Source organism: Furipterus horrens, unplaced genomic scaffold (genome assembly GCF_987537825.1).
Source record: "Furipterus horrens unplaced genomic scaffold, mFurHor1.1.pri manual_scaffold_3, whole genome shotgun sequence".
NCBI classification, from domain to species: domain Eukaryota; kingdom Metazoa; phylum Chordata; class Mammalia; order Chiroptera; family Furipteridae; genus Furipterus; species Furipterus horrens.
Window position 1 is genome coordinate 57,658,483 of NW_028327173.1, and position 9,077 is coordinate 57,667,559.

Here is a 9,077-nt window from a genome sequence, read left to right on the forward strand (position 1 = left end):
AATTTTTTAAATTTATTGTTTTTTTCTATTACAGTTGTCCTAATTTCCTCCCATTGTTCTCCCGCCATCCCACTCACCCAAAACTTATTGCAAAATTTGATGCAGATTCATTGCTCTCCTCACCAAGTATTTTGAATGTGATGGCCACACTGTACACATGCTCCTCAATGGGCATCTACTGCCCCCATGGACTAGTGCAGTAAACTTGTCGTTGTTCAGGTATGCACATTCCAATCTACTCGCTTTGGCTGCCAGGTTATATTGATGTCACACAAACTGTTCTTGTTATATTAACAGTGGCTGGACTTTTTCTGGACAGACCTCATATAACAATGGAATGTGACTCAGCCATTAAAAAAAAAAACAACAACAAAATGAAATCTTACTATCTGCAACAATGTTGATGGACTTAGAAGTTATTGTTCTGAGTGAAATTAGGTCAGACAGAGAAAGACAAATGCCATATGATTTCACTTATGTGTGGAATCTAAAAAACAAAATAAACGAACAAGCAGACCAGAAACACTCATATATACAGAGAATATTTTGATGGTTGCCAGATGGGAGGGGGTTTGGGAGGATGGGTGAAAAGGGAAGAGATTAAGAGGTCCAAATTGATAGTTACAAAATAGTAATGAGGATGTCAAGTATACATCATAGGGAATATAGTCAATAATATTGTGATAACTATGTATGGTGTCTGATGGGTACTAGACGTATCGGGGTGATCACTGCATATGTATGTAAATGTCTAATCACTGGGTTGTACACCTGAAACTAATAATGTATGTCAACTACGATTTTAAAATTATTTAGAAAATTATATCAGACTTGGAAAGGCCTTGATGATCATGTAGTTCATTATTTTTTTCATTTTGTGGTAGAGGAAATTGTGACCCAGATTGCTTGAGTGCCATGGAAAAGTGACAAGATTAATTGGAGAGCCAAGAGTAGATTCCTAATCCAATGCTCTTTATTTCATGAAATACCTTCTCTGTGAAGCGGCGGTGATTCGGTTAAGTTCAGAGGGAGGTTTTCTGCTCCTTTGGTACAAGGGGAAGAAGAATCTGTGCAGAACCAAAATCATTTTGATTTCTTAAGACATCTACCATTACTCATATTTACTTTTGAAATAGAATATTAGATCATTTGCAAATGAAATCTTTAATGATGGATTGTTATGAGATGTAAAACTCACTTGGGCATACAGTTTTGTTGTTGTTTTTGAGTAGAACTTTTCTTCTCTGTTCTGACATTTAAATGTCTCTATTTATAGCAGTGATCTCTTTGGAATTTGCCTTCTGATTCTGTTTGTTCTTTTATGTTGCTTCATATGAACTGATATTCTCATTTCACTTTTTAAAAAATGTATTTGAAAGGACAAGAAGAAAAAGAAGAAATTAAAATTTTTAGAAACAGCACCTGAAATTACTATTTTCCTATGAGTTATCATAATCATTTTTTATAACAGGTTATCTAAATGTGGTACCTAATGATACAAATACTAGTTTTTCAAGATAGAATGGTAGTTTATTTTCTAAATTAAAAATATGAAGTCTAAAATAAATTTCTTTTATCCAGGACAGTTACTACTTTTGTGTTAACAACCTTGCTGCGTAACTATATACAGAGTGGAGAAAAAGTAGGTTTACACTTGTTCATATGGAAAATAATTCAATAATTAATAAAGAACAATACAAGAATAAACTGTGTTTCACCTACTCACAACTGTATACCTACTTTTGTCCCACCCTGTACTCTGATATAAGTGAAGAGAGGGAGAGAAAGAAACAACAATGTGTGGTAGCCTGTCATATGCTCCCACCTGGGGACTTGACCTGCAACCTGGGCATGTGCCCTGACTGACTGGGAATTGAACTGACGACCCTTTGGTTTGCAGGCCAGTGCTCAATCCACTGAGCCACACCAACCAGGGCAAGATGTTTAAATGTATTATTCCATTTTCTTATCCCTTATTGTTCAATTCACTGGCTTCTGGCTTTTGTTTTCCTTGCCAACAATCTCATCTACTTCTTAGGATTGTTGTGAGAGGTTGTATAAGGTTATATGTGTTAAGAATTTAGAATAATGCTTGCACATAGTTAATTTATTATTTTTACGTGCTTACCATGATTAGCTGTAACTACTGAAACCAAAATCATTCTTATCTGTGGGTAATTTTCTGTCATCTTTCTTGATTTTCCTATGTCCTTTATGAAACACTGTCCTTTGGGTTTGGGGACACCAGTGGTATCAGGATGCTTTTGGCTTCAAGTTACCAGAATATTTTTAACAGCAAGTCCAATGATAGGTGGTCCCAAGATTGATTCAGAGATGCAGCAACACTATCAAGGACCCAGGCTCTTGTCTTTGTATGCTACCATTCTTGCTGTTCCACAGACCTGTACCTTCAGGGTTGCCTTACATTTCAATGGACACCCCTACTCCAGTCACTGGCAAAAGGCATTCTAATACTATGGTTGACTTAAATTAACCATGAGTCGTTCTTCAGGAACTGAGGGAAGCTTGTACCTTCCTTTAGTTCATTATTCTAAAAGAAATTAGGAATCTGCTGGCCAGAAAGAAGATAGGAATGGCTGTTTGGTTCATAATCAGTAGTGTGTACCATACTGTTCCTACCTGGTAGATCTTTAATTGTTCCTTCTCATTCTTTCTCAATGTCTTTCCTTGATTGGTGTGCTCCTTAAATGCTTATCATCCCAAAGTTCTGTCTTTGATTCTTTCAAAAATTATTCATCCCAAAGTTATCTTTGATTCTTTCAAAAAGTCTCCCCCTTTTACACTTTAAAATACCACCTGTTACAATCTTTTCTAAATCTTTATCTCCAGCTAAGACTTTTTCCCTAAGTCCTAGTTCAGAATATCCAACTCATTCCTAGACACCTTCATCCACATTCAATTTAATTGAATACTGTTGTACTAGGTTTTGGGGAGCCCTGAACTAAATAAACCTTGCCCTGTATGATCTTACATCAGAGGAGTTAGAGAAACAAGTGATTAAAAAACACAGGTAGTAATTAAGAATACAGTTCTAGCAATGAATTTTACCAAGTATAGAAGTAGTATAGATGAAGGGCTGATTAATAAGGTTGTAAGTCATGTTCTAAATGGAACTTTCCTTTCTCTTCAAATGCCCTCTTCCTATATTCTGTACTTTCATTAGTAGCCCAACTGTGTACACCTTAGTTCAACCTAGAAACCAGGCCAACCTAAAACTTTAGTTTCCGTATACAGTTGGTTCGCAAATAGTACATATTCTACCTCTTTATTACTTAAAGTTAACAACTTATCTTTTTATATCATAGTCATCTTACTTTAGGTTCTCGTGATTACTCGTGTCATTGAATTATCCACTCATTAAATTAAATTTAACAGCAATGTATTATAAATAAGGCCTAGTACTAGAAAATAAGTGCTAGGGGGAAAAAAAGAAGGATCTCTTAAGAAGATTACAACCTCCTGTGCAAGGCATTAGCAAACAGATGGTTTTATAGTAGAGTGGAGATACTGAGAAAAATATAGAAACTCAAGGTCAGGGGTCAGATTTGGCCAACTACAGACTGTCAAAGCAGTAGTAAACTAAGTGGAGAGGAGGGTTGTACACACACAAAACATTCACTTTATACATACCAAAGAAAGATCACTTTAAGGACATTACTTTGGGTGTCTGTGTACTTACTAATTTACTGTTGCTCAAAAATATATATATTTTAAGTTTATTGTTTTTCTATTACAGTTGTCCCATTTTTCCCCCCATTTCTCTCCCCCACCCAACCCACCCCTTCTGCCATAGTCATTCCCCACTCTGTTGTCCATGTCCATGGCTTATTTATACTAGTTCCTTTACTGAACCCTTCCCCTACTTACCCCCTTTAACTGTTATTCTGATAACTTATTCTGTTCCTTGTTCAATTTTGTTCATTTGTTTGTGTTGTTCATTAGTCTCCTGTATCAGGTGATGTCATATGGTATTTTTCTTTCATTGCCCGGCTTATGTCACTACGCATAATTCCATCCATGTTGTTGCAAATGGCAGGAATTCCTTCTTTCTTTCTGCTGCATAGTATTCCATTGTGTAAATGTACCACAGTTTTTTGATTCACTCATCTACAGATGGGCACTTAGGCTGTTTCCAGCACTTGGCTATTGTAAACAGTGCTGCTATGAACATAGGGGTGCATAAGTTCTTTTGAATTGGGGTTTCAGGATTCTTCGGGTATAATGCTAGCAGTGGAATTGCAAGATCAATGGCAGTTCTATTTTTAGTTTTTTGAGGAAATTCCGTACTGTTTTCCATAGTGGCTGCACCAGTCTGCATTCCCACCAACATCAAAAATAATTTTTTAAACATCGTAATTGATTTAGATTATTGGGAGTAGTACATCATTATACAGTTGATCATTATTCACTAATTCTGTACTTTTGAATTTGCCCACTAACTAAAATCTATTCAGTCATGTAATCAAGTACTTCGGGTGCTTTGCAGGTTCTTTTGCAAATATGAACATGGGCAGAGAAGCAAAAAGAAAGTTTGAGTTCCTATGTTCCCAGCTGAGGTTCAACAAGGCAGTGCTTACTGAGCCATATTATTTCAATTCTCATATTGTAAACAAGTCTTTGTAGAGTATGTAGTTTATCTTTCCATTTTTTTTTTTTTGTATTTTTATGCTTTTTGTTGGTGATTTCACTGTTTAAAGAAATGTTCTGGTGTAGTGCTGAAATGCTGTTCAAATTAAACATAGGATATAGGAAGGCTGTGATGTGTCTTACGGAGAGGATACACATGGTAGATAAACTTTATTCAGGCATGAGTTGTAGTGCTATTGGCCTTGAGTACAATATTATATTAACTAAGGTATCATTAAACAGAAACAGACACAAAACAAGGTTAAATATTGATGAGTTGACTTAACTCTGCATTTCCCGTAGGGGCAATGATTCAGTATTCACTAATGCAGCGTCCACAGCAACTTGATAGAACGTAACTATGGCTAATAATGAGAGTTGAGTACTTTAAAGGTAAATTGGATTTTGGGAAACGGCCAAAGTCATTTATGGTGAGGACAGTGTGGAGGTATGATCATTAAAGTCTTTCTCAACCTTTTAGAACATATTCGCCTCCCCCTTTGATAAACTTCTTACTCCACTACTCTAAATATTCTAATATATTTTCCTTAGTAGACACAGCCACAGCCAGGTTGAGAATTACTCCACAGGTTTTATTTTACCATTAGCCAGGCTGATGTTCTGTAGTGAAAGCTGAGTCTTTATAGTAAAAACTATAGCTTTTAAAAAGTTTGCTAGATATAATAAAATTTTATTGTGTTTAGTATTTTTTAGACTGCCCTCTTATTCCAGTCAAGAATAGCTTGTATAAAGCAGGGGATGGCTGACACTCTGTTAAGGGCCAGACAGTGAATCTTCAGGTTTGGGGGCCATACAGTCTTTGCTACTACTGCTCAACTCTGCCAATGTATGGCAAAAGCAACAATAGACAGTAGGTATTACTTTATATATTTATAAACTCCTTAAAAGCAGGGATCATACCTTATATTGATGTATCCTTCATGACACATTACACAGTAGTGTCTCAATAACTGTTGCCTTGACTTCACCTAGATAATAAAAAGGCTATACTTTAAAATATTAAAAACTCAAGCAATTGAAATCCATCCATTTAAAATTTAATTATTTTATAAATCCTATTTTTTTCTCTTATCTATAAATGTCCTTCTTTAAGCAATTACAGCAGTTGGCTCTCATGTATTTGGCATTAGGCAGTCAATAGCCTAATTTTATAGTCGTCGGCAGCCGTCCGTCTCGAGAGACGATGGTGTAGCTTCTCAAGAGTCTATCTGCACCGCCGAGAATGGCTGTGCAGTCCGACTCAGGAGTGACACGGTATCTGTCTCCTTCCGTGTTGAATCGACATCTTATGATGACGCTGGAGTGTCCTCTCCAGTGAAGCTGAAGCTACAGAGCCTGGGCAGGGTGATATGGAGGGTCTGCTGTTGCCCATGCAGCAGACACCCCCTCTCTTCGCAGCTGAAGGGTCCAAGGGAAAGACGGAGTCAATACAGCTTGGCTTCAGGTGCGCCGCAGGAGTTGCCGGTGTTGACTACAACGTCAAACCGCCTTAGGGACTCCGGCTCCGGATTTTCTGTCGGGGTTTACTACCTTAGCCTTTCCCCTGAAGAGGTATGCCGCAAGGCAGCGGAGGTTTTTTGGAGTCAGAGTTTTCCTTCTCTGATGTGCCCTGACTGGAAGATCGAACCAGCGACACTTAGCTCGCAGGCCGATGCTAACCAGCCAGTAAATGGTGACTATTATAGAACATGTTGGCTTATTTTTATACATGTCCTAATACTTAACATTTAGTAGGTTTTAATAAAGTCTTTGATACATAGTCAAGTTTCCACAATAGCAGTGGTTTAATTATTATGCCTTCATGGATGCAATGCATTGTAAAGATGATTTGTAGTTAAGGTTAGGTACTGATTTAAATGGAAAGAAATTATTTGAGGTGTAAATAGTTGGAGGGTTATACAGACTCGCTAGATAATCAGTTTATTGCTTGGCTAAGAGCCTACCAGTTCTATTAAACAGCAGCATATTCCTCTCCTTTCCTGCCTCACCTCTGTGCTACTATGTTTTTTTTTCCTGTTAATAAGTTGTCTTATTGTGAGGGGCTGTTGGTTTCACTTCGGCCACAGACTACTCCTTCTCTCTGGCTGGCAAGTTAGGTTTTCCATGTGATTCTGATGCCCTCCCTGGCTACTTGTGAGAGGAGAAACTTTTGAAAAGAATAAGGTGGAAATCACATAAATTCCTCATTTCCTAGGGTTCCTTTTACTTTTAAGATTATGAAAGTATATGCAGTGAGCATGTATAAACAGAGCCAGTCTCACTACTTTTCTCTAAATGTAAAGTATTATTTCAAAAACTCCCCACAAGTATCTTTTTCTTGTGGATGAAAAATGGAATACTATTTTACTTCATTTTCAACTTTATTGAGATATAATTCACATTTAAAATTATAAGATACAGATGATGTATCATAGAATTGTACACTTGAAACATATAATTTTATTAACCAATGTCACCCCAATAAATTTAGTTAAAAATCACAAGATATTTGAAGTGTACATTGAGATAATTTGATAGATATATACACTGTGAAAGGTTTCCTCTCTTCTGGTTAATTAACACATTCACCACTTCATATATTTATCTTTTTAAAATTATGGTTAACACATCCACCACGTCATATATTTATCTTTTAAAAAATATGGACTACTTCATGAATTTGCATGTCATCCTTACACAAGGTCCATGCTAATCTTCTCTGAATTATTTCAATTGTAATATATATGTGGCTGACGTGATCACTGGAGTACTATTTTATAAGTAAAAATAAACTTTAGAGTTCATCTGTTAAGATTTTGTTTTCCCTAAATGTGCATGTGAGAGATGTGTATTTGTGATACACTTTACTTCACAGATTGAGGTTTCTGAAAAATTGGGTTGCAGCACTGGAGATGAGAAAGAACCTCTAGATCTATACTGTCTGATGTAGTTGCCACTAGCCACATGAAGCTGTTAAATACCTGAAATGTGGTTATCTGAATGAGATATTGTATAAAGGGTAAAATTCATGCTGAATTCTGGAGACTTAGTATAAAAACAAGAATGTAAAATTGCTTACTGATAATTTTTATATGGATTACATGTTGCAATGAAAATACCTTAGGTTAAATCAAATACATTATTCAAATTAAAATTAATTTCATGTTCTTTAAAAATTTCTCACCCAAGGATATGTTCATTGATTTTAAGAGAGAGTTGGTGGTGGTGGTGATGGGGGAGATAAAAGAAAAACATTGATCAGTTGCTTCCCAGTGCCACAACTGGGGATTGAACCCACAACCTAGATATGCTCCCTGACTGGGAATCAAATCTGCTGCCTTTTTTGGTGTATGGAATGATGTTCTCAAACCAAGGAGCCACATTGGCCAGGGCAATTTCACACTTCTTTATACTTTTTTAAGAATATGGATTCTAGAAATGTTTAAATTATAGATGTGGCTTGCATTTGTAGCTTTCTTTATATTTCTGTTGGACAGTGCTACTCTACATTATGTGATCTTTAAACATAATCAAAGTGCATAATCAAATATCAAGTTATAAGATCCACTTTAAATGACCTAGAAGATTTTATAATTTCTTCTGGTTCTCATATTCAATATAGAAAAGTACTGTAGATAATACTTCATTTTAATTGATCCCAAAATGCTAAGTATGAGATTAGCTCACTGTACATTCAGTAGTCTGCTAGTAAGCTTTTTAGTGACCTGTAAAAGAGGGTAAGAAAGAAGGGCAAGTTGTTCTGTGCTATTTTATTAGGATACATTTTATTTGGATACATTTTATTTATTTATTTTTAGAGAGAGAGGAAGGGAGGGAGAAAGAGAGAGAGAGAAACATCGATCAGCCGCGACTTGCACACCCCCAACCAGAGACCTGGCTCGCATCCCAGGGGCATACCCCGACAGGGAATCAACCAGCGACATTTCAGTCCATGGGATGATGCCCAACCCCCTAAACCACACCAGTCAGGGCAGTATACATTTTAGTACCACAGAGTAAAGCAGTTAAAAGGAAATCATTTTTTTTAAGCATGAAATATTTGTGATACCTGGGTATCTCCAGATAACTATTAATTTTCATAAACTTATTAAGGCAATTTTATTTTATTTTTTTGAGACTATATTAAAACTGGGAACAGTGAAACAAGGAAGGACTTAGGACAGAAGAAGCAACAGGAGAGAGTATAGACAGGGCTGCTTTGGCGCTCTAGAAAGTCAGAGAAAAGGAGCCTTGGAGACAGGTTCAGGGGTTAGCATGGCATGATGAGCTGCCATTGCCTGTTGCTTCCCTGGTTTGAAGTCTCGTGGGGAACCTTAGAGTTTACGAAGTGCATGCCTGAGAGGAAAGAATAGCATAGGTATGCTCCCAGGAAGGAGAGTGCTATTTTATCAGTTTTTAAAGGCATATTC

General features: G+C 36.6%; 1 non-coding gene across 1 annotated transcript; it reads right to left on the bottom strand.

Moving 5' to 3' along the window:
• Positions 1-7,303: 7,303 nt before the first annotated feature.
• On the bottom strand, positions 7,304-7,410 carry LOC150015140 (U6 spliceosomal RNA). The gene has a single exon (XR_016510180.1). It is a non-coding gene; the product is annotated as a U6 spliceosomal RNA (small nuclear RNA).
• Between the last annotated feature and the right edge of the window lie 1,667 nt (positions 7,411-9,077).